This window comes from Tenrec ecaudatus, unplaced genomic scaffold (assembly GCF_050624435.1).
Source record: "Tenrec ecaudatus isolate mTenEca1 unplaced genomic scaffold, mTenEca1.hap1 Scaffold_123, whole genome shotgun sequence".
NCBI classification, from domain to species: Eukaryota; Metazoa; Chordata; class Mammalia; order Afrosoricida; family Tenrecidae; genus Tenrec; species Tenrec ecaudatus.
In genome coordinates, this window is record NW_027457793.1 from 839200 (window position 1) to 863351 (window position 24152).

Here is a 24152-nt window from a genome sequence, read left to right on the forward strand (position 1 = left end):
TGGCAGTGAGAGATAGCCGTCTGAGAAAGTGTTCCCAACCCATGACTGGTCTGTAGCAGCTCTACCTGCACGATCACACCTAGGAAAAAGGGGGAAAGGGGAGCGCAAATTTAAGAGTTCTAAGATGGAAAGCACTATTTTTGACATTGAAAGTGCTCACAGGGTAGGACATTCGTGTCACCAAGAAGAATCCGGAAGGGTGTTACCTCCACAGGCATCTCTGATCAACATGGGAAGGATGAAGGCCCCAAAACCTGACCTTCACATGTGACGTGGAGTTCTGCTGCCATATTTTACACTGCAGGTGATTCATGTGTGCTGGGTTTGTGGAAACAGGAGCAGGATGGTTCTAAGTAGGAACAGCTGAGTGATGGCCCCTAGAGGGGATTTTCCTGACCCATGTTCTATGATTCAATCTCTCCCCTTCATCATTTGCACTGACTGTGGACAAACAAGTCCTCCCTGAAACCATGGGTAGTTTGGTAGAAATGCATGTGGTTGGCCTGAGACGTGAACCACAATGAAGGAAATTCCCGAGGATGCCATTTTCCTTGGAATATTCCACTTTCTCTCTGGGGAGCTGAGTCCTATCCTAAGGACAAGGGCAGTCTATGAGAAATTCAGGCTGTTGGGTTAAAGTGAGGGTAAAATGATGAATATTTCTGAACATCCACGTCTCTTAAAAACACACATTTTAATGATACTTTATCCACATATTATACAATTCAGTGATTAAATAAAAGGGTTGTAAAATCTTTACCACGATCAATTTTAGAATATTTTCTCCCCCCCATAATCATTAGTATTTATGTAATATTTTCACATTTTTCAAAAATACACACAACAAAGAAGTCACTAATTGAACAACTTCTACATGTGTGATTCGGTGCCATTGACCATTCTTTTTATGTTGTACAACCAATTATTGTATCCTCCTGTGAATTGTTCCACAAACATTAAAATTAATTCACTGCCACCTAAGCAAAAACTCTTCCTCCTTCACGCATAGTAAAGTTTGGTTTCTGTTTAAAAATAATTTTCTTGACAGGGGAAGTTGCTGTCGTCCTAGTCTGAGCTACCGTCTGACGCCGCCGCCACCGTCCCGCGCTATGCCGTCTGAGAAGACCTACAAGCAGAGCCGCTCATTTGAACAGAGTGGAAGATGTCCGGCTTATCCGAGAACAACATCCTACTAAAATCCCGGTGATAATAGAAAGATACAAGGGTGAGAAGCAGCTTCCTGTGCTGGATAAAACCAAGTTCCTCGTCCCCGATCACGTCAACATGAGCGAGCTCATCAAAATCATACAAAGGCGCCTGCAACTGAACGCCAACCAGGCCTTCTTCCTGCTGGTTAGCGGCCACAGCATTGGGAATGTGTCCACGCCCATTTCTGAGGTGTGCGAGAGCGAGCGGGATGAAGACGGCTTCCTGCACATGGTCTACGCCTCCCAGGAGACGTTTGGCATGAAGCCGGCTGCCTAAGACCAACCAAACCATCTTCAGAATGTCACCCCTTACTAAGGGGCGGGGAAGGAAAGGGATGTTAGCGCAGGTCGATCGGTCAGCCCCTCAGCACAGGCCCTCACCTCTGCGGTGTCCCGCCCACTGGAAGTTGTAGCATGTTTCCCTCACGCAGTGCGCACCCTCAGCTTCAGCAGACTATTTTTATTTAACTCAGATGTTAGGTTTACAAATAAAGTGCTTTGCATTTTAAGTTGCCAATAAAATAAACATTGGAGTTAAAAAAATAAAAATAATTTTCTTGATATAATATTCACACTTCTATCATTAAACCACCTCTAAAAATAGTTCCATATGCATCGTCACAATCAGCTCCAATGCGATCCTGCCTCCTTGCCCACTGATCACTCCCCAATTACCCTCTCCCTCCCCTTCCAGATAAACCATTGCCTCAGTGATTGTCTCTATGAATCCACTTCTTCTGTGCTCCAAACAGGAGACAAACAGAAAGAAATAATAATATAAAGATACAACTAAAAATAAAGAACATGAAAAAAAGAGAGGGAGCACCTTCTTCCCTTCTCATTTCCTCCTTCTCACCTGCCTCGGTGGTTGTGGAGTCTCACCTGTCACTTTTCAGTTACGAGTCAGAAATGCCCATGGTTTGTGACAAGATTTAGCTAATCAGTTCTCTAGGTGACCATAATCTGAGTACAGGATCTTATAACATGGCTCTGCACAATCCTCGCCTTCATGAGGAGATCACTGAAGATAAGGGCATTAGAGCAAAGTGTGGTGAAGAAAGCAAATGGCACAAGGCTATCAATTACCTGGGATCTTAAAGTCTTGTCTTCAAACAAGCAGCCATCTCAGTGAGGTGTCAAGTAAGTCCACACTGAAGAAGCACATCAGCCCATGTGATCCAAAGACAGTGACAACAAAATCCAAGTATGATGAAGGGAAAAGTTTCAGCGCTCAAATTGTGAACCTCCAATTTGTAAGAAGCTAAGTGGGCAGTTGGAACTCAAAGTCCATCTGGAGAATATCTAGTCATATTGGGCCTTTGGCAGATCCCCTTGACAAGCTTTATTACCAGACAGAGATGATTGTAAACTTGATCATGGTGGATCAGACCATGGAATAATATACTTGGTCAGTTGACCTACCTCTTCACCCAACCTGAATTTTCTCTAGGGTCAAATATTTTTCACTTGTTCCACAGCAATTTTTCCCCCTCTGGACTTTAAAATACTGAGGGTGATCTTTTCTTTGTTACTCTTTATTTTCATTTTTATATTAATTTCTTCTTGCTGTTTTATTTTGTTTTTGTGTTTTATTGTTTCTATTGGGTTTCCAGGTTTGTAAAGCACTGGAATGGATGCATAGAGACAATATCTAATGTAATGGTCTATGGGGCATGTGGGGAGCAGAGGAGTCAGGAGGGTGAGGGGATTTGGGGAGCAAAGAATGAATGCAAGAGAAGAGGGAACATAAGAATTCGTTATGCTGTGTGTGTATATACATATATACTTACTACTCCTAAAAAGCGATTTAACTACGTAAGTTTATTATATGTGAATATATCAAGAAACCCTACATTAAATAAACAAAGTTTGACCAATGGTTACCATGGGTGAAGGAGAAATGGTTATTAGGGGGTATTCAGTTTATATTAATGGTGGTGGGATAATTTGGAAAAAGATATCAATAATAGTTGAAAAAGTAATATATGAAGAGTATAATCAAAGGCACTGAATTATACATGTAATCATTGTTGAATTGGGGATTTTTTTTGTGTATACCTTACCAAATTAAAAATATGATAGGACTAACCATGAGTATAAAGAAGAAAAATTTGGATTGATAATGATTGTATGCCTTCCCCCCACCCCCAAGAAACATCTTTATTGATACAGTATGTATTTGCCATTCCCTCTGACATACCCTGAGCTAATTACTATCCACAGGCTGACCGGGGAGGTGCAGGGAAAGGAACATACTGGGCAGACAGACGTGGGACTAAGAACTGCGGGGGGTGGATACGACTCCTTCACGTGGCAAAGATGAGGAAGGCCACCATTAGGCAGAAAAGCTCCACGGCCTTTGAGAAGGCAAAGCCCAGGATGACATAGAAGAGCTGCTGCTTCAGAGAAGGGTGCCTGGCACACCAAGGATGAGGCTCCCAAACCCAGTCCCAATGCCGCCACGCCAACTGTGGCAGCCCCAGCCCCAAAGAACTTGGCTGCTGTGCCAATGTCCTTGCTGGCTTAGAAGCTGATGTCGAGCTGATGAAGTGCTCATCTGTCAGTGTCTCCGGCTATTTCTGCACCAACACAGACAAAGGTCAAGTCAACAACTGGGAGATGCTCCTGACCAGGAAAGGGGTGGAGACGAATTTGGTGCAGGCATACATTTTTTTTTAAATTTTAACAATTTATTGGGGCTGATACAATTCTTTTCACAGTTCATACATATACATACATCAATTGTATAAAGCACATCTGTACAGTCTTTGCCCTAATCATTTTTTTCTCTTTTCTTCTTTTACATTTTATTAGGGATACATTTTTAAGGGATGAGGGGCAGTGTCAGGGGAGCTGCTTTTAGTGCAGAGAAGACAGACAGCTGTATGCCTCTTCTTGATATGATTGAATTATTGAATTGTAGCATATGTGCATGAAGTTCCAATAATTTTTTTTTTTAAGAAAGAGATTGTCTGTTACTTACACAGACCTTCAGGTAGGGCTTTGGTTAACAGGCTCATGGCCGTTTTTCTCTTTGTGAATAAAATTCTATTAACACACAGCTATGTCCTTCACTACTGCCTGCTGTTGCTTTTACACTCAATTAGTAGGGTTCAGTAATTGTCTCCAAGACTCTATAACTAATGAATAATAAATTATGGTTTTCAGGCCTTTTTCAAAATGGAAATTTGCTAACCCCTGATCTAGGGGTAGAGTTAGGAAGAAAAACAGCAAGGCTTTCTGAAATATATAATTTTAAACTATGATGATTATTTGACAGAATATTTTTAAAATTTCATCTGGATGGATAGGTTAGAACTACCAACTCCAGTTGCACAGTGGTGATTTGCTCAGCTGTTAAAATGAAGTCAATCATTCGGATCCACCAAGTGAAATACAGGCTTGAAAATCTTATAGAAGTTCTAGTCTATCCTATAGGATTACTATGAGTTGGAAACTATCCGTGTTAGCAGAATTTGTTTGGGCGAAAAGCAACTTTTAAAATTTTACTTGAAAAAAATGACAAACCAATTTCAAACCATCAACTTTACAGTCATTAGTTCAATCCTTAACAGCACCACCCAGAGAGTCCACTGAGTCTGCCTGAAAGGTTTTCCAACTATGGCAGTTACATGATCTCCTGTCAACTTGCAAAGGAATGAAGTCTAGCCTGTCAATCAGGTCACAGCTTAATGACCTCATTTGGAGGTATAAAGGAGATAAATAGCTCACTGGAGGACAGATACTCTCTCTCCCTGCAAGGCATTCCTGTTGACAAGCCACATGGAGCTATGCAAGTATCAGCCAGAGCCTTGGAGCTGGAGGAGCCATAGGGACAGACCCATGCCAGCACTAATATGCTTTCAATGGCACTGGATCCACAAGACCTTCCACCTCCTAGCCTGTGGTGTGCCTTCACTCAGCACTGTTGCATGTGTTGCATGAATCTGAAGTGGAATTTAGAGACTGGTATCAGACATATGGGCTAATATTGGACTTAAGGTTTGATCTGAACTGGGCTGGTATGTTTTCTCTTTATATATGGCTTTTTCTATACACATAGGAATATCTATGAATTTCTTTATATAGTCCACCCGGACTAACACACTGACCTTCTCAAAACATATGCTGATCGCCCCTGGCAGAGTAATATTCACTCCCTATGGAACAAGCTCATTTGTGTTTTTCTCTCCAAGAGAATGTTTTCTCTTCTTAGAACTTTGAATTCACAGATACCAAGAGTAGGCACTGAATCAAAAAATATAGATTCCAAGTGGGAAACTGTGAGATGAAGAACCCTGAATTGAAATAAGAAAACAGACTTGAAACTCCCTCCCCAAACACTCCAGAGTCAGAATTCTTCTTTCAGGCCCTTACAGTGCCCTGCAACACAGCTCCCTCCCTGCATGCGTGGTTCGTATCTGTACTCACACTGACTTTCCTCAGTGTGTCTTCCCCACCGTAATACATGGATGTGTGATTGACTTTTAGACTGTCCATTCACTGATACAGTGTGTTCATGGTAATGTTTCTGGAGATGGTACACCAGCTTTCATAGAATCTGTATAATACGCGATAACAACAGTACTAATATGTGAGACCCACAGTAGGCTTGGAGCATGGCTGATACAGGTCACGGCAGTGCTACTCAAAGTGAATCCAGAGATTTCACAAGAGAATCACAAAGACATTTTATGCTCCCTCAAGTCTCGTCAGACTCAACCAGTTGCACATTAGTGTTGACACTTGCAAACACAGTATATGTTGGTCATGAAAACCATCACACATTTCCAGTCTCCTGTTCATAGCCACTCACACACACTAGCTCTCAATAAAATGACTTGTTACAATACCTGAGTGAGATGACTCTTATGTTCATACAAACTACTGAATGGGGATACCTGGGAACTATGGTACTGTGGATCTTCTACCAGAACTGTATGGTTGGGAATGGTGTGGATTTTATTAGCAGAAAGGAGGGAGGGAGTCTATTTGCATAACTTCCTATTACACAGCAGCAAATATGGTTGGATAATTTCAAAATGCTCACTATCCCACCATACACATAAATGAATATACCAGCAGAATTGATGGGAATAGTGCTTGGAAATGATTTATTATTATGTGATTGTGATACACAGAATACAGGTCTCTTCATATTGTTTCATACAAAAGTGATTTATATATAGATGATTTAAGGCAGAATGTATGCTCACTTGCTTAGCTTTTTTCAATTTATTTCATTTATGTGACAATAGACCCATAAGTTTATATCTAGCCAACATGAATAGATTTTAATGTTCAATACCTTAGAGCAGGAACATGTGTATACCTCAATTTATCTGTTTTTATACATTTGTTTCTTGTTTCTGGTTTTTTCTTCTCTTTCTCCATTTTTTAAAACATTTTATTAGGGGCTCATACAACTCTTATCACAATCCATACATATACATACATCAATTGTATAAAGCACATCCGTACATTCTTTTCCCTAATCATTTTCAAAGCATTTGCTCTCCACTTAAGCCCTTTGCATCAGGTCTTTTTTATTCCCCCTCCCTCCCCACGCTCCCCGTTTCTGGTTTTTTAATGTAAGTTACTACTTGGGTTGAAATAAAAAAGTGAGGGGGGGGAAGCATTCACATTCTTATTACCAGAAATCACAGAAACAAGCATGACCATACTGTAAAATTTTCAACAAAGTTGTAATATTAAAAACAAGAACAATAAATATATTTTTAGTGAGAGAGTTCCCATTAGGAGAGAAAAACACCAAAGTCTTAACTTTGCTGGAATATAATTCTTAGATAATATTTAAACTGCATAAAGGTTTTTCTAAAATATTTAATAATTTAAAACTTCTTGTGTTAAAGTGAATAGGATCTCCCAGAAGCACAGACTTATGAAAATACTTGTTTTATTGCAGAACATGTCTTAAGATGTAGATAATAAACAAAAATTGATTTCCTTCTAATCCCTTGATGGTGACTAGGGTAGCTGGAGAGTAATCACTGACAAAATGCAACCAAACTTACCTCTCCCGACCCTTAGCAGAACAAAAATCACTGAAAGGCTAGGTATGCATTAATAAAAATCTACATTTAACTGGCACAGGCCAGAATACATCTGAAATTATGTCCAGAAGCAACTCTCTTTGGTTTGTTTATGTATGAAGTGTTCAGTCTGAAGAAAAACATGAAAATATGTAGCTGAAAATCTTCTTCAGCAAGGGAAAAAGGAAAGGGCAGGCCCAGGTCCTCGACCAGTAGTAGTACCTTTGCAGGAGGAAAGAAACAATGAGAAAGCTGTATCTCAGATCCAGCTTCTAAAAGGAAAGAAATGGGCTTTCTTGAGACAATGATAGTTACCTGGGCTCGAGATGGGTGATCTGTGGGGCCTCACACCCTGGGTACCATCAATCCTCCAAGGCCAAGCCAAGCAGCTCTAACACTGAGGCACCTTGAGCAGGGTGCTACGAAGGTCTAGTGGGATAAACTATTCCACCCACTCTCTGTTGAGTTGGGCAGTCATTTCCCCAGTGACCTTTCTATTCATTGTATGGACATGGCCTTCTTGGAGGTCACAGATGTGGAGCAAGGTCCTCATGGCACACTCTTGTGCGGCCCAATAACTAGTTTAGTCACACCCACTCTGCCCTGGAGGGCACTTGCTAACATTTGACATTTAACCTTATCTCTTTGTAGCTTATATAACTTTTCCTGATCCTCCCCATTGTTGAAAACTTTGAATGCTGCACTGAGATGGTCTTACTCTGAAGTCTGGGGTCCACATTCTAACCTTTTTAAAGTTTTATTTTAACGTCTGGAGCTGATTGTGAGATGAAATTTGAGTGAAGTACAATGATCCCTTCTGGTGTAGTAGGGTCTACTTTGGTATACTTAAAACTTCTGGAAGATGTGACAGAAATTTGGTAGAATTTTCATTTAGTTCCCAAATGATTTCCCTAATTTTGTCATTAACTGTCTGCCTTAGTTGAGGCTTTCAGCAAGCCCTCAATGAGATAAAAATCATATCATTTTGAAGAATAAGGTGCTCATGACCATCTGATAATTCCAAGCAGGGTTGTGCTTGGGACTGCCTTGAAGTCTACGGGCTTATCCCAATTCTGGGCATGCCCTTCATCACCTCTCTTTGTGCAGCTATCTAAATCTCTCCCCATCTTCAGAGGTCAAGGCAGTTGTTAAAATCATATAGATGTCATGCCAAGTAAGATCATATGACTGAGATAGATATTTAAATTCTTTTAAAAATTGTTTATCTTTTATTTCATAATCATAAACTTAACTCTGTTTTACAGCTGGACTCAGGGGCAATAAGGGAAGTAGGAAACCCAAAGAAGTGGCGTGAGAGCACAAGATTAAACCACACTGCAAGCACATTGGGAATAGAAGGGTGATTTCCCAAGCTATACAAGGAATGGTCTGGTGCTTAAAACATGAAAATCCAGATCAAATTTAATTAGAATTGTCCATAGTCAACAATGGTGACCTTCTTGCTGGTCTTGCCATTTCTGGAACTAAAACACTCCATGGCTTCCTCCTTTCATCTGACCGAAGACCACGTGCTTGCCATCCAACCATTCAGTCTTAGTGGTGCAGATAGAAATCTGGGAACCATTCAAATTGGGCCCAGCATTTGCCATAGACAGGATGCCAGGACCTGTGTGCTTCAGGATGAAGTTCTCATCTTCAAATTTCTCTCCATAGATGGACTTGCCACTAGTGTTATTATGGCGTGTGAAGTCACCACCCTGGCACATAATCCCTGGAATGATTCTATGAAAGCAGGACCCTACATAACCAAAACCTTTCTCCCCAGTGCTCACAGTATGGAAGTTTTCTGCTGTCTTTGGGACTTTGTCTGCACACAGCTCAAAAGAGATGAAGCAAAAGAGCTTGCTGTCGAGAGCTATCAAAAAAACCTCAGAGTTGACCATGGCTGGACACAACAGGGCCAGAAAGACTACAAATTCAGGCAGTGGCATCTGCAAAGCCGATATTTAAATTCTTTAATGTAAGTGTCTGGGTCCAACGTATAACTCCAAGATGTTTTCCTAAGACTGATAAATAATTTAACAAGAAAGGGATCTGAACTTTTACAAGCCTCTCTGGTCCTGGGACATCACAGAGGGGAATGAGGGGGACAGGATTGAGGATGGATCCTGTGGATTTGAAGCTGCTGTCTTTGTGCTGGAGAGAACTGAACATCAAAGAGTGAGAGGCAGAGATGGTGCGGGCAGTAGGGGACAGGTGTCAGATGTTTTAGAACATGGCAAGGGTGGGAGGAGTAGACAATCATGGTATGGGCAAGGGAGGAATTTGGGTAAAATTTTGTATGAGGTAACGGGAGGGGATATTGGATTACACTTTGTAGGCTCAGAGGTGGTGAGACAAGGCAGGAGTGGTAGGAGGTGGTGAGGAGGAAGACTGAAGAAGAATGAGACACTATAGCAAAATAGAGGGTTATAGTCTGACAGCAGGGAGATTGCAACAGTATCCAGGGGGGTTGGAGAGACCTGGAGGGGGTGTAAGGGGGAGGGGAGAAAGAAAGCCCAGCAGCAGTTTAGTCAGAGACAATAGGCACTGAAATTGGCTGCACAGCGTGATCCGAAGGATCAAAGACTGATTCTTAGTCTGAGAGAGGAACATTTTCCTGAACCAGAACTTGGATAGGGGAACAATTCTGACATAAATGAGGTTGAGCACAAAGGAGACAAAAAACTTGGATATATGGAATATCAGATTATATTTTATAGATTAAAAAGAAATTATTGAGATCTTGAATAATGTTTAAATCAAGTACACCACCTGGTAACCATCTTGAGTTGTCCAATTTGTCCGTGTTACATAAGAAAATCCATTTTCCCCTTTGAATAACTGATTTAAGACCCAGGGAATAGAAGTTTGCCAGTAAACTAACCAGAGGTGTTTTATGCCATTGCTTCGTGTGGTAGTTATATAATCATTTGTCAATTTGATTAAGACTGAAGGGGTGGAGTCCAGCGTTTCAATCAAAATATAACCAATGGCCCCTGTGGCAGGTGTGGGTATGCCCTTCTCCTGTCAATTCTGGGAATTTTGTAATTTCCTCCTTGGAGGCAAGAGACAGACTCTCTCTTTCTCTTTTGGCTCACTCCTTTAAAGACCCTCTGCTGACCAGACACATGGCACTGCACTGATAAACCGCATGCCCTGGGAACTAGAGAAGTCATGTGCAGACCCTACCAATGCTGAGATGCTTACACCACCACTGGATCCAATGACATTCTACCCACTAGCCTGTGATCATCCTGCATTCAGCATCATTGCATGTGTTTCTTAAGTCTGAAGAGGACTTTATATAGATTGGTACCGGATACTTGGGCTAATATCAGACTTATGAACTTGAACTGGGCTGGGTTCGGATGCTTTCTTAATGTATAATTACTCTTTATATAAAACCCTTATACACATGCGTTTCTATGGATTTCTCTAGCCTACCTGGACCAACACACTTAAAATTCTTACAACCCATTTTAAAAGGCTGAGCAAAAATTTGAGCTCTCTTAAATGAGGTAGCAAAACAGGAGAGGATCCTTACACTGAATAATTACCACCTAAGCCCCTGGGGCTGGGAAGGCCACCTGACTGAGCAAAGATTCCTGGTATATGGACATTTTCAGAAAGGCCAAGAGAAAATGAGCAGACCACCTTGGGGAAGGGAGCCTTGGATTCAACACTCACTGATGCGTTGTCAGAGGGTCTTTAGCTGAAGATGAGATCCCTTTGTTAGGCTCGCTTGAAGTGGGTCCGGAAAGGTTGCTAGAAGGGGGTCTGGAAAGGCTGCTAGAAGGAGGTCTGGAAAGGCTGCTGAGGACTTTACTGGCTAGGGAAAGGAAAGTGCCACTTCAGTCCTAGCCTAGACAGCCTCCCCATGCAGGCCACCATATAGTAGGTTTTACAGAGACAAGAGACAGAGTGAGATGTTTAATTTATAGATTTATTGAGAGAGGTGCAGTTTGTAGGGTACAGGAAGTCAAAAGAAATTAGGTGAAAGGGGTTTAAGATAGTAAGGTAAGAAAGGTTAGAGCTGGCTCTTCGTCTAAAGCCAGAGGATTAGCCAAATTAAAAGGTGTAAAGTCCATGAGACCCGCTATTACATAAAGGAGAACATTAGGCTTAATACAGACCCATGAACAAACTACAGCAGAATTGGTGAGGAAGGGGCTAAACAACTCTAATGTCTGATGCAGAACTGGCAGAAGAAATCCAAGCTGGAGGGAGAGTCCGCCTTCAAGGTAGAGAGAAGAGGTGAGAGCAAAAGAGTCCAGAGCAGCAGGAGGGTAGAAGGAGCCGAGTCCAAGCGAGGCAAAGGATCAATTTGGGTATGTAAGTCTTTGGGATGTCTGTACACTTTTTGATATGAGGGTTCCCCCACATCTTTCTGGTTGGTGTGGATAACTCCAATGGGCTGGCTGCCAGCTTCCACAGACTGACACTTCTTAACTGGGCAGCAAGATGGGTGGAGTAAGCTTTGTAAACAGAAGAAACCTATGCTGTCCTTAGTAAAGGCTTCCAAGGGACCCTAGAAGGGGTCTGGCCCTTTGTCCGGAGCCATGAGGCCCGGTCATTACTTGGAATTTATTAGGACCTGCCCGGAGCCATGAGGCCCGGTCATTACTTGGAATTCATTAGCCTGAGCCAGCCTACAGCACTGCAGCTGTGTTTGACATACTCATCTTGCCAGACATAGATAAGGAAGTCTCTATCTGTCTGCATGATTCTGTTCTGCGGTCACTATTCCCGGTATGAACTCTGCTCCAACCTTGGGTAAACATATGTGTAATGATTATATATATACATCTGCATCCTGATTCCCCCACCATTGTTCTCAGGGAAACATCTGCGTTTTGTTTCCCCCACTAGTGTTCTCAGGGAAACACTTGCGGCTTGTTTCCCTTTCCCTGGCCTATATAAGCTATAACTTTCCACTCAATAAACAGGACTTGACCAGGATATTGTCTTGTCCTCATTCTCCATGCCTCTTGTACCCCCCCAATTCCCACTCTCTCCTCCAGGACCCACGGTGAATGTCCCGCGGGACGGGGCAACTGGCGCCCAACGTGTGAGCTGGATATGAGGCATAAAGTGAGGAATGAAGGTGCAGGAATAAGCTGGCGAGTTAAAGTGGAAGAAAATTCCTTCGGCCGCCATGGGAACCTGCTGCGGCGAGACTGAAGGTGAGAGCGCCTAAAGATGGGTCAAGAATTAAGCAGGCATCAGATTTATGTGAAACAATTGAAAGAGGCCTTAAAGGCATGGGGAGTAAAGGTCAAAAGTTGTGATTAAAAACAAAGGATCCCATGACAGACACCACTGAATAGCACGGCCGTGAATATTTAGAGAAAATTAAGAGTAAGTGGTGAAAAGTTGGAAGTAATAAATAATGGGACAGATTTCTAGTAAATAATGTATGTATGTAAATATGTTTCAAAATGTGTTATAAGCTAAAGGAACAAATATAAGTTACCAATGATTAGAGAAGTTTTCAGAATTTGTGGGTAAGATATGTCTTTGGTTTACTGAGGATGGGACTGTAAATATTAGGGATAGCCTGGATCCTAAGCATGAAGGACTCTGGGGTGAGAATAATTTGGTTGCATGCTCAAACAAAATTGAAAGAAAAGTTGCTGCTGAGCCTCCAGCTCCTCCCCCTCCACCACTGAAGCCCCAGAAGCCGCTGGAAAGTGAACCTGAGGGCTTTGAAAGCAAGCAGAAGCAGTTAGAGGGCGGTCAATACATTATCATGATAAGGATCTAGGACTTAGAAACCTGGTGCCTGGAGACTCAGCCGTCCTGCTGGGATGAAACAATTGGCAAAGGGGGTAGCCTGGGAGCAAGTGTATGAGTCATTAGCAACAAAAGGGGAGTAGATTTAGGAATTCCAGGATGTTATCTATGCTCAAGGACTGGCGAATGTTTCCCCCATTTCATTCAAAACTGTAAAAGATTTAAAATCTGCTTGTTTTCAATATGGTTCTGTGGCTCATTTTACTATGGAGTTAGTAGAAGCCGCGATAGGAGAAAATGTGTTTTGGGCAGAAGACTGGTAATAGCTGGCTCAAACGTGTTTGTCAGGAAAAGACTACTTGTTGTTGAATTCAGAGTTTCTTGAGAGTTTTCAAAATACAGCAGATATAAGCTGTTTGTGTGAACAAAGTTTGTGTGAACAATGTGTGTGTGGTGCGTGCGCACGTGTGTGTTTGTGTGTGTGTGTGTATTACACACTCTTTCATTTTGTATGTACAAATGTTTTTCTGAATGTTTATTTTAAGAATAAAATCACTTGCTTGTGTTTATTACTGCTTAAAGTTGAGTCTTTTTTGAGTATTTAAAAATAATTATACCAATGAAACTACTCTCTCAAGGAAAATATTGCCATCATTTATAGACTATGTAACTTTCAAGTATGTGCTAATTTTTTGTCCCTTTGTCTAATTAAAATCAGGAATTGTATTAAAAAATTAAACAATTGGTTTTTTAAAAAAATGCAAATACTGCCTGCTGAGACCTTTAAGAAACAAGAGCAACTTGTCTGATTATATCAGACTATGCTAAAACGTTAAAACTTTCTTTACTCAAGGCTTGCTATAGCAGTTGCTTTGCAAGGAAAAACAGTAAAAGAGGGTTAATGATACTGTGAAATTTATGGAAGCCCTGCAGCCTGGGCTCCCTTCCCCCTCTGCTATTCCAGCCAATGCATATAAAATCATTTTAGATTTAAAAGATTGTTTTTATACCATTCCCTTGGATCCAAAAGATTATAAAAGATTTGCTTTTAGTGTTCCTAGTGTTAATTTTAAAGAACCTATGGAGCATTATCAGTGGAAAGTCTTACATCAGGGAATGTCTAATAGTGTCACCTTATGTCAAAAGTTTGTAACTGCAGCTATAAAGTCAGTGAGAACTTCTGAAACATCGGTATATAACATTCACTATATGCATGATATTTTGATGGCTCATAGGGACCAAAAAGGGTTCTCTTTATTTTTTACTTATTACGAGAAGCATTACAAAGGCATGGGTTAGTTATAGCAGAAGAAAAAGTACAGGTTATTGAACCTTACAAGTATTTAGGACATATTTTACAGAAAGGTTTTGTTTAACCCCAGAAGATAGAAATAAGAAAATATCACTTACAAACTTTAAATGATTTCCAAAAATTATTAGGAGCTATTAATTGGCTTAGACCATATTTAAAAATAAGTACTAGAGAGCTTAAGCCTTTGTTTGATATTTTAAAAGGAGATCCTGATACAAATTCGACTCGGGAAATTTCCCCTTTAGCAGAACAAGCCTTAAAAATTAGTAAATTTATGTATTCAAGAACAAATTATGTTTATTAATTATGGTAAACCTTGGTACTTTTACATCTGGTGTGTTATGGCAGAAAAGACCATTATTGTGGGTATACTTAGCTTCTTCAAGAAAAAAAGAGTTCTGAAACCTTTTTTTTTAAAGCATCAGAAGAATACATAATTTTTATTCAAAGGGGATTTAGAATCTTTGTGGAAAAAGTTCTTGTGATAGTTAGGTTTTATCCAAACCTGATTGGGCCACAATCCTTGGTAATTTTTTTAAAACAATTTATTAGGGGCTCATACAACTCTTATTACAGTCCATACATATACATACATCAATTGTATAAAGCACATCTGTACATTCTTTGCCCTAATCATCTGAAACCTTATTTTGAAGAAATAACTGAATTAGTGATGAAAGGTAGGTCCAAGTCTGTTAAATATTTTGGGAAAGACCCTAATTCTATAGTCATACCTTATGACAGGCTCCAAACTTCTTGTTTATGGGAAAGTTATGATTCATGGGAATTAGCATTTGCTGAGTTTTGTGGATTGGAGAACAATATTTATCCTCCAGATAAATTGTTACTATTTGCTAAAAAACATTTATTTATTTCCCCAGCATTTGTAAAAATAAACCCATACTTCATGCCCTTACAATATTTACTGATGGTTCCTCTAATGGAACTGCAGCTACACACTATGGTAAAAAAATTCCCTGCTCAATCTGCACAGTTAGTTGAGCTACATGCAATCATAGCAGTTTCTCAATGACATCTTTGGCAGATGGATGTTACTCACATTCCTTCATTTGGTAAATTGAGCTATTTGCATGTTACTTACTCTGGATTTATTGTGGCCATTTCTATGACTGGTGAAAAAACGTCTTTAGTTATTCAACACGTTACGTTGTTTTACTGTAATTGGTATACACAAATGCTTAAAGAGAAATAATGAATCTGCTTATATTAGTGAATCATTTACTTAATTTTGTGTCACTTTTCGAATTAAACACATAACTGGAATCTCTTATAATCCTCAAGGCCAAGGTATTGTGGAATGTGCCAATGAAACTATTAAGCGACATTTAGACAAAATGAAAAAGGGGAGATATACCCTTTTACTCCCCGCAATTTAATTAATCATACTTTATTTTAACATTTTGGAATTTAGATGTACACGGTCAGTCTGCTGCTGACTGCCTTTGGAAAAAGATTGCCAAACATAAAGACAAAGCATATGTAATATGGAAAGATCTACTTAATGGAAAATGGCAAAAGCCAGCTCCCTCCTGATTTGGGGGCGAGGGCATGTTTGTCTTTTCTCCCACAGGAGGCTGATGGAGCAAGGTGACTGCCTGAACCTTTAGTGCAGTTTGCAAACTAAGCAGATGGTAATTCGCCTCTAAGTGCTTCTGGGGACATTGCACAGTGAGCAGTACTAGGCTTAAGTTCCTGATCCACCACTCTTACATCCTGCTATCGGGGAGTCTGGAAATCACAGTGTGGGTTAATGACTCACATCTTCCCTGTACAAGGTGAAGGAAATGTATTCTCATCCACTCCGCAGTCTTTTTCTTTTTGTGGACTAGAGATGTGAAAGAATAATAAAACCATATTGTGGAGATCAGGTCCCATGGACAAGCCTATCCAGTATAACATCACAAAAGAGATATATCATCGATTGGTCCAGCAACCAGGCAAATACTAAAAAATATTGCCGAATGGAAAATAGAGACTACTTTGGAGATGTGAAGCTTATGGGCCTTTCCTACAAACCGCAAGGAAACGTTACTGCCTGTGTAACATCGTCTTATGTACTTTTGGCAGGGAATATTATTATAGATCATGATGATTGTAAGTTTAACATGTCTTGTAATAATTGTAATTTGTCCAATTGTATTACCTGAACCCCTGAGGGTGTTGTCATTGCTATTTTGTATCAATCTTTTATTATTTAAAAAAGATGGTTACAGGTATTTGAAGAGATTGAGAAAACTAAGAGTTTTGTAAGTTTGCTTATAGCAAGTATTTTAGCTATATTGTTTAGTTGCTACTGATATTATTAAAGCAACTGTACTTTATCCAAAAATGTGACTAATGTGTTGGGTACTCAAAAAGACAGAACGTTAGAACAAAAAGTTAATGCTCTTTATAACATGGTCACAGCAAGAGTGTGTATTGTTGATCTTATGCATACTTCCTATGATACTGTGCAAAGTTATGGTTAAATTATTGGCCTTAGGAACAAAACTTCATGAAGTGCACCTGTGCACTTCGCCCCCTCCCCAAACAGGGGTGTAAGGCAGAGGCTGGTGAGTCAATGACGGGTAAAATCGAGTCTGAGTCTCTCAACCTAAGACAGGTCATAGTTGCCTGGAGGACTATGACTGATGACGGGTAAGGGAGATTTCAGGACTCGAAGACCTAAGCCAGACACAGTCATCTGCTGATGTTTTGAGTGAAAACGTCTTCAGTAAATTAAAAAGGAGGAAGAAAGATGTTAAAGGCCATTAAGACAACCTTAAAACAGCTGAAAATTCTCATGACTTGTGTCAGTGTTTGCTGATTTCTTCTGTGACTCTATCAAGAGCAAGAAAGTATGCAAGGTCTGGAAAAACAGGTGTTTTAATTTTCTCAAGGATGTCTAACTTGGCAAAAGATAGAGTTGCTATGTGTATCAACTGTGCTCGCTTAACAATGAGATAATTAACACTGGGTTGTTTCTGCATGAATATAAGGAATATAATGTTGTTATCATTATTTTAAATTTTTTGAAATTTATTGCCTTGTTATCTGTAATGTCCTCGAACCATGCTAGCATGAGGTACTGCACAAGTTCTTCTGAACAGCCATGAGTTGAACCAAGTTCGTGGAGTAATCCCCCTCCGCAAAGCCTGAAGGACTGGCAGTCATTGGCGGGTAAAATCGGCACAAGACATACCAACCTAACACAGACATTGGTTTGCTCTTATTTTATGAAGGCATTCCATTGATCAATGACGGTTAAGGATGATTCTTGATGCCTGACAACCTAAGACTCAGTTCCTGAAGGGATTTCTCTTGGCTTTGAAAAATATATAAAAGGGAGACCTGTCCGGAGCCATGAGGCCCAGCCATTACTTGGAATTTATTAGCCTGAGCCAGCCTACAGCACTGCAGCTGTGTTTGACATACTTATCTTGCCAGACATAGATAAGGAAGTCTCTATCTGTCTGCATGATTCTGTTCTGCGGTCACTATTCCCGGTATGAACTCTGCTCCAACCTTGGGTAAACATATGTGTAATGATTATATATATACATCTGCATCCTGATTCCCCCACCATTGTTCTCAGGGAAACATCTGCATTTTGTTTCCCCCACTAGTGTTCTCAGGGAAACACCTGCGGCTTGTTTCCCTTTCCCTGGCCTATATAAGCTATAACTTTCCACTCAATAAACAGGACTTGATCAGGATATTGTCTTGTCCTCATTCTCCGTGCCTCTTGTACCCCCCCCCCCCAATTCCCACTCTCTCCTCCAGGACCCACGGTGAATGTCCCGCAGGACAGGACAGCCCTTCTTTACAGACCTGTAGGCATTCCCAAAAAAGACTGGGCCTTCCTCTGGCTGAGTTCAAGGTCAACGAACCCTATCTTTCTGGAGCTGGGCCTGTCTCTTCTTCACTTGCCAGCTGCCAGGTTGACGAATAGCCTCCAAACTGGGCCATTTCCTTGAGGCCCCCAGTCCTAGAAGGACTTAGCCCAGCAACCTGGGAATGCCTATCATGTCTCAGTGCGCGGTGGATGCCCGGGAATGTCACTTCAACACCCTCAAGGCTGAGTGAGCTTCCCTGTGGCCACACACTAGCTGGCACGAAGAGCCAGGGAGTTTCTAGACCTGGACCTTGGGTTCTCCGCTGCCCCGCTCCCGGGAGAAGGTACCGCACAGGTGACAAGACTTAGCAAACCTCCGGGGGAAGCCCTAACGTTTTGTGCATCAGCTGCAGCCACTTGCTTCCTAAGATGCATTCTCTTCTTCGTAGTGAGAGAAACAACACACCCCGGCGGTTACCCACTAAGAGCCTCAACCAATCCAAGAGCTGGGAGATGGGATCAGGCTCCTGGGACGCCCGCTCACCTCTCACCAGGTGAGGGGCGCCGCCTGGGGAAGGGGAGAAGGAAAGGGCGCTTGCACCCCAGCAGGGCTGCTGCGTGCACCAGGGTACCCCACTCTGGCCGCCGCCCACACGCACGTCCCTGGAGATGAGCGCCTCTCACCTGCGAGCGCTGGCTACACGGTGCTCAGGTTGTGGGCGCTGCTCTGGCTCCACGCGCAGCGCACAGTAAGTAGGAGCCGCCAAGTGAGCCGCAGTTCCACTAGGACACCGCGACTTCCGGCCCGTCTCAGAGCGACCCGGGTGGGAGGAGCCCGCGGGGTCAGGGTCTCCACCTTCACTTCCCCTTGGAGGCGGCTCTGGACCCGTCCATTGCCGCGGCTGCCCAAACCCAGGTGCCTGTCGAAGCGGGGAGGGGCGGTGCTGTTTGCACTGGGGCGGGGCCTGGGGCGGGGCCTGGGCGGCGAGGGGAGGAGCCAGGGAGAGGCGGTTGGCCAACAATGGCCGGTGGCTGCAGCTGCAAAGGCTCAGGTGGAGACACATGTGGGCAGAAAAAGTACTTTCCCCCAGCACCGCCAGTGTGCATGGGGGACATAAAACGATACACAATGTACGTGTGTCAGCCTGTGATCAGATTCCCCGGATGGGGCATCCTCCTAACTAACGAACCACCCAGCCATCCAACCTGCCACCATGTTAATGGGGCTGAAGCAAGAACCGAAACTAATGACCTTTGAGGTGAAGGACCATTCTGCATCCCAAAGTACTGACGTGTATGACTGCCTTTAGGAAATGAGAAATACCTGGCATCATATGGTCTTGGTAAATTATATGTCAGTGTAACAAAATTTAAAAATAAAACAAGCAGGAGCACTAAAAAGTGATGGGAGAAAGGGAGAGGGCATGGTTGTTAAACTTCATTATTCTTAGAGTTGGAGTTTATATTTTTATCTTGTTTTATTTTGCTTGAATGCTATTGGGGCAGTTAAACTTGACAGTTCAGTTCAATTATGTTTATCATGATTTCTGCACGCTGCTAATTTATCACTCACCAGAGGTTCTATCAATCCAATGGTTTCAAGTTATGGGCAGAATGTATGTAGAGACTCTTCCAAATTGAGAGGTCTGGAATTTAAATTTACTTCCTCGAATTAACTCATGGTTTCCGGGTCTCTGAGAACAAGCGCTTATGGGACAGATCAAAGTGAAGCATTTCCCTATTAGTTTGCATCCATAAGGATTATGCTTCTTTTATACCTGTTATACTAGAGAATGCCTCTATGAAATTTCCAGTCAGATTCCAATGTTGCTGGCTGAAAATGGAGATATGAGAATTGTAATACTTTGTCACATTTCCGAATTTGTGCAGATTGTTCTGCACACTGTACAGAAAACTCTGTCTCCTAACTTTATCAGGAATCGAAAAAAGTCACTTAGCAAATATTTACTGAATTAAAGTAATTTATGTTCCCAGTTCTGATGGAGCCACCTTATCCTTAATTCTTGGGAAACAGAGGCTAGATTTTGCAACTAAGGGAACTGCTCTTAAAAGACCTGCCTTGTTCGACTGGGTAGGCTAGAGAAAAAATCCAGGGATACTCATAATGTGTAAGAAGGAGTTTTATATCAAAGAGTAATTGGATATCTAGAAAACATCCTAGCCCAGTCCAGATCAAGTCCATAAGTCTGATATTAGCCCATAAGTCCAATACTAGTTCATATGAGTTAGTTATTGGTCCAACCTGGCCGATAAACACATGTGGGGTTAATTGAAGGGCAGAGGGATAAATGGTTCAGTGATCCTCACCTTTCTAGTACTCGGGTCTCTTGCTTTGTGATAATCACACCAGGGTGCAGCTGCCTTAGCAGTTCCCTGCTTCAGCTTGCAAGGCTGACTTCCAGCAAGTCATCCCCAATGAGAAGCCACATGGACCCACCCCGATGCAGCCCTGGATGCTGCAGCAGCCGTGTGGAGACCCCTGCCAGCTCTGAGATGCATACACATTCACTGACTCGGCTTTCCTCCTGCAGTTGGCATCATTGCATCTGTTTTGTGAGATGGAGGAGGACTTTGTGGATTGGTCTTGGACATATGGGTCCATGGGTTAATGTTGGACTTGTGGACTTGGGCAGCACTGGGTTGGGCTGTTTTCTTTATGCACACTTAATCTTTGTATAAAACTCTCTCTTATACATGAGTTTCTGTGGGTTTCTTTCTCTAAAGTACCCAGACACACCATAGATTCCTCTTCAGACTCACGCAGCACATGCAATGATGCTGAATGCAGAAAGATCACAGATCAGTGACTGAAAATTATTGTGTATCCAGTGGTGGTAGAATTTCTTAGTGCTGGCGCAGGTCTCCACATGGCTCTTTGAGCTCTCCGAACAGTGGGAAGGTGAAGCAGAGAGGGAGGGTGGCCCACCTCCAGGGAGAAAGAGTGGAAGTTCCCAGATTTCTCATGGGAAGAGAAGGTCAAGCGTACCAGGAGGCATCATGGATCTGTGACCTGATTGACAGGCTAAACTCCACACCTAGACTTAGTTATCAAGTGAATATGAAATTATGCAACTACTACACCTGCTTTCATTTGAGGTTTTCTGTCCCCATGGATAAATCATGAATTGTCAAAAAACAAACAAACAAAAAAACCAACTCACTGCCATCGAGTCAATGTGGACTCAGAATGATGCTATAGGACAGGGTAGAACTGCCCTTGTGAGTGTCCAAGACTAAATCTTTGCTGAAGTAAAAAGTTCCATCTTTCTCTGTGGCATGAATGGTGGATTCAAAGTGCTAGTCTTACAGTTAGCAGCCCAACTCATAACCACTACACAAACAGGGCTTTGTGTGGATCATTGTACCTCTACCCACAATAGCACACAAGTAGAGTCCAAAAGGATCCCTCAGTTATGCAAGTTACTGTCCATCGAATTGCTAACCTAAAGTTAGTGATTGATCAGAACCAGATATGCCCAGTTACCACTACCAAGTGCTCCGAAAGGAATCCCATTAGAAGATCCTAGACAGAGTGGGAGGAAAATGTGGACCAAAACTCAGATCACCAAAGAGACCCTCAAGACAATGGCCTTTAGTCACCTTTCAAGTCCAGGCTTTGTGTAAACAAGCCTGTGACAATCACAGGGTTCCTAAGTGAAATTGCACGGCTATAAATATATAAAGACCATACTAAAGTCATAGAACATAGGAGAAAATAAAATAAAGGAGTCAGACTCATTTTATGATAGCATAGTCACTTTCGAGATGGCCATGATCTCAGCAGCCAGGTCCACGCAGAGAGGGAGGAGGAGATAGTCAATCTTTACTGTCTTGGTATATTTGTAGATAGCCATGAGATGTGCATAATCAGTAGTTGCATACATTACAAGGTGAGTGGTAACCACAGTAAAGTCTCTGAGTTCACAGGTGAGGAAACCTAATACCTGCATTAGAGAAAGGCATGAGGGGGGATGGGTGCTGCGGCAGGAAGAGACAACACGAATGTTTGCTTCTATAGAGAGATTGAATCAGCCATGTGCTCACTTTAAGGCAGAATAGGGGAGCATCTGTGGGAATTATATTTAAACCAGGATAATGTACTTGTACTTTATCTCTAATGTACCAAAGTGGTGGCTTTCCTATTGTGGAATACTAGCTTTCCAGATTCCCTCTGTTATAAGTTAAAGAATATAGTCCTAGTCATATTTCCGTCAGTCTTCGTTTCCTACGGTCAGGAACTGAACTCACCCTGTTGATAGACTAAACAACCATGTAAGTAAGATCAAAAGTGCAGTACAGGACAGAATTTTGGAAATATGGAGGAATAGAAACAGGAAAGCCCTGAAGAGAATAGGATGAGGGATAGTGTGTTGTTGCTGATATTTGCCCTCCATAAGGTTCCAGCTCACAGAGAACCTACATACAACAGAATGAAACACTGCAAAGTACTTTTTCAACCCACAGTAGTTTTTCTGCTTGTGCTCATTGCTGCAGTCAATGATCCGATCTCTCACAAAGGTCTTCCTCTTTTTTCACTGCCCTTCTACTTTCCCAAGCATGATATCCTTTTCCAGGGACTAGTTTCTCCTGATAAGATATCCAAAGTACATGAGACAACATCTCACCTTGCTCACTTCTCAGGAGCATTCTGGATGTACTTCTGAGACAGATTTGTTAGTTCTTCTTGAAGTCCATGGTTCTTCCAATATTCTTCGCCAAACCATAATTCAAATGATGAAAGAAGTATCAAAAGAGGATGGAAGAATTACAAAAAGCAAGAGGTAGCATATGATCTAGAACCAGTGGTAGTGAAGGAAGAAGACCTAATGGTACTGAAGATATTAGCAAAAAACAAGGCTCCAGGAGTTGACAGAATACCAGCTGAAATGTATCAACCAGCTTGTAAAGCACAGGAATCACTCAATTCTCTATGTAAGAAAGTCAAAACATAGCTGCCTGATAATAAAACTGTAGAAATTATCAACCAATTGAATTAATAACACATGCACATAAAATTTTGCAGAAGATAATTCAATAATGATTGCAGTAGGACTTCAGCAGGGAGACTCCAAAAATACAATCTGGATTCAGAAGAGAATGTGACATGAGATTTCATTGCTGACATCAGATGGGCCTTGCCTGAAAGCTACCAGAAAGATGTTTCCTTGTGTTTCAATGACTATGCAAAATCATTAAACTGTGTGGATCTATGGCAGGTAGATTTATGTCAACTTGAAGATGTATGAACGTGTGGTGGAATCCAACCTGCCAATCAGGCCACAGCTTTACATGCCTCCTTGGGGTGTGGCCTTCTAATAATTGGAGAATATTGGTATTTCCTTCTATCTTCCACTCCATATTTCTGCTTGATAGAACTCTGTCTTCCTTCAGGGGTGGTCCCATGTGGGCTGCCTGAGCCTGAGAGCTATTGGCGCCCTCCCACACTATGACTGACCTTGGATCCATGTGATTCTCCATCCATTGGCCTGTTATCTTCCACATCCCACTTCACCTGCATCATCAGCCTGCAGCTATGTGAGTATGCAGAGGATCCTGCCCTGCATCAGACTTGTGACCTTGAGTTAGACTGGGGTGGCATGTCTTCTTGGAATAATATTACTTCTTGATATAAAACTCTTCCTTATACATATATGAGTGTCTCTGGATTTGTTTCTCTAGACAACCTGGCCTAACACAAGATCGCTGCATTGAGATGAATGAGAATTTCAGAACACATAGATATGCTCATGTAGAACTTGTACATGGACCAAGGGGCTCTCATTTAAAAAGAAGAGAATATTTTGTGGTTCAGAATCAGGAAAGGTGTATGTCAGAATTGTATCCTTTCAGCATACTTATTCAATCTATATGCTGAGCAAATCATCCAAGAAGCTGGAGTTTCTGAAGAAGAACTTGGCCTTATACTTTGCATTGTCTAGGAGGAAGGCTTTTTAACACCTGTCAATGTACACGTGACACACCTTGCG

General features: G+C 41.8%; 1 pseudogene; it reads left to right on the forward strand.

The window, feature by feature from the left end:
• Window positions 1-1109: 1109 nt before the first annotated feature.
• On the forward strand, window positions 1110-1487 carry LOC142436011 (microtubule-associated protein 1 light chain 3 beta pseudogene; annotated as a pseudogene).
• The last annotated feature ends 22665 nt before the right edge of the window (window positions 1488-24152 follow it).